The 2,500-nt window shown below is 43.3% G+C and overlaps 1 long non-coding RNA gene across 1 annotated transcript in view; it reads right to left on the reverse strand.

Annotated features, from left to right (window-relative positions):
* Positions 1–2,500, reverse strand: part of LOC138018977 (uncharacterized) — a 6,010-nt gene that overhangs the window by 1,913 nt on the left and 1,597 nt on the right. The window lies entirely within an intron of this gene.

A 2,500-nucleotide genomic window follows, 5' to 3' on the forward strand; every position in this document is an offset into this window, starting at 1 on the left:
GAATTATATTAAAACTGGGTTTGACACCAGTTGGGTACATTTAAAAATATATTTCAATATAAAGGCCGGGACACACCAGGCGATAAGTCGCTGCGACACGTCACGGGGACAAGTCGCCGCAGCAAATCGCGTTGTGTGACACGGTTAATTTCATGAAAATCATTGTCGCGCGATCAGTCGCACGAATTCAAACCAGTTTGAATTCGTGCGACTTATCGCAGCGACAAAATTAGCGAAAGCAGCGTTGTCGCATCGTCTGAACACTGCCGGCAAAAAGTCGCTGCGACAAAATATAAATGAGCCAATGAGAGAGCGTCATATGGTCAGCCATATTGAATTAGAAAACTAGTTCACATTCCCCCTCATACGAGATCACTGCGTGTGCTACGAACAGGCGTCGTGTCGCAGCGACTTGTTTTGCAAGTAGTACACATGGAGCAACTTGTCGCTGCTACTTGTCACTTAGTGTGTCCCGGCCTTAAAGTTACACTGGTGGTTAAAAGCGTTTCAGAAATTATTTACAATAAAAATGTTCCCGACTTTTCGGTCGCAATCACGGACCTTCTTCAGGGGAAGGTAGACAAAAATTTTTATGCAAAAGCACAGATATAAACAAGACGCTGATTAAAATTCAAGAAATGGGTCATTTTTTCTTGTTAGCGAAAGTCAAGTGTAAGTACTCCTTGGGGAGTAACGCCCCGTTGTCCCGGTTGAGTTGAGTGGGTCTTTGGCGCAGTTAATCTCCCAGGCCTCGAGAATCTTTCTTTGGTGCCAGTTATTAACCCTAAGAATTGTGGCCTCGTCCCATGCGATATCGTGATTTGTTTTTTTATCACGTGGTCTGCAAGTGCTGATTTTTTTCCTTTTCGCCACGCTACAGCCTTTTGGTGCTCGCCTTTTCTTGTTATAAATTTTTTCTGCGTTTCGCCAACGTAACCCTTGCTGCAGTCAGCGCAAGGAATGTCGTAATTCTTCTTTATCCATTTGGTCTTTCGGTTTTGGAAACATCTGGCTTATTGCCCGATAGGGTTTGAATGCCACTTTGATGCCATGGTTTTCCAAAACTCTCTTTATTGGCTCAGAGGTCCCGCCAACGTATGGAATAGTGCGGTACCCCCGCTCGGATTCTACAACGGTGGTTTTGTCTTTCAACGGTGGTTTAGAATTGATTAGAAACAGTAAAGTATCCTACGCTGACAATTAACGTCACAAAGTGTCCCTCAAATGCTGCTACTCGAGTAAGGATAAACTGATGCATTCACGCTGACCAAAAGATAACGCTAAGGTTTACCATAACCTTATATTGTTAGAAGTGGCAGGCGCGGTGGCCTCCTGGTTAGTGCGCTCGACTCCGGATCGAGTGGTACGGGTTCGGGTCCAGGCTGGGGACATTGTGTTGTGTTCTTGGGCAAGACGCTTTACTACCACGGTGCTTTTCTCCACCCAGGAGAATATAACTAAATATAAATGGGTACCGGCGAATTTAAGGCTGGGGGTAATCCTGCGATGGATTAGCATCCCATCCAGGGGGTGTAGAAATACTCCTTGTCGCTTCATGCTAAGGAAACCGGGAATAAGCTCCGGCGTGTTGGGCCACTAGGCTCGGAAAGGGCTTACCTATATTGTTAGAAATATGTAGGAAATGTTTCGACTCAATTATTTGTTATTTACTTTCATTTCTAGAAATAAGTGAACATGGAAGCCAAATGAGAGCATTCAAATTGAACCAACATGTTAGATTCATTTGTGGACAGGCCTTTAAAACGGAGATGATGTGCAATTTGCAGCTCTCAATGAAGTCTATTGACCTCAGTGAGAACATTTCGCAGAACTTTGTTTGCTTTTCCCAACAATGCAGACTTTTCAGAGTAAGCCAGAAATGCTTAGCATTAATGCCAATTTACTGCAACTTTAAAAGCAGTCTTTATCGGAATTCGCGTGTCCCGAGTGTTATTGGCACGACCACTGTTATCTTATTCCGCAGCCTCAGACAAGAGAAAGTGAAATAAAAGGGCTAATCCCTTTTACAGTATTCGGACTATTTCGATGAAAATCGTTTGAAATCGATCATTAGTTCTGTATCATTTTTCGTGGTTATTCGAGGACAAACTACTTATAGGCCTGTTTGTGTGAAACTGGACTGCGCGGGCTTGGGGGCAACGGTTAAAAATAACCTTGGCAGCATGTGTAAAATCTAAAGAAATTAAATTTCATATATAATTATCATGTAGGCTCGATTCATCATCGAGCCTAATTATCACGGAGCACAGGTATTCGCTCTAATACCTATCTTGTCTGTCTTATCATACATAGTGGTCTCTAGCCCTCTACCTTGTCCACTACAAGAATATCTTGGTGTGCATAGTTAGTTTAAAATTGAACGACACTTACCTGGAAGTGGAAGTTCGATGTTGATTTCTACCGATCTGTCTAAGTGACCAAGAGATTACATGTCATTGAGATATGCGCTGCTCGTGTACCGATCACCTTCCAACGCCTG

Source organism: Montipora capricornis, chromosome 2 (genome assembly GCF_036669925.1).
Source record: "Montipora capricornis isolate CH-2021 chromosome 2, ASM3666992v2, whole genome shotgun sequence".
Taxonomy (NCBI): domain Eukaryota; kingdom Metazoa; phylum Cnidaria; class Anthozoa; order Scleractinia; family Acroporidae; genus Montipora; species Montipora capricornis.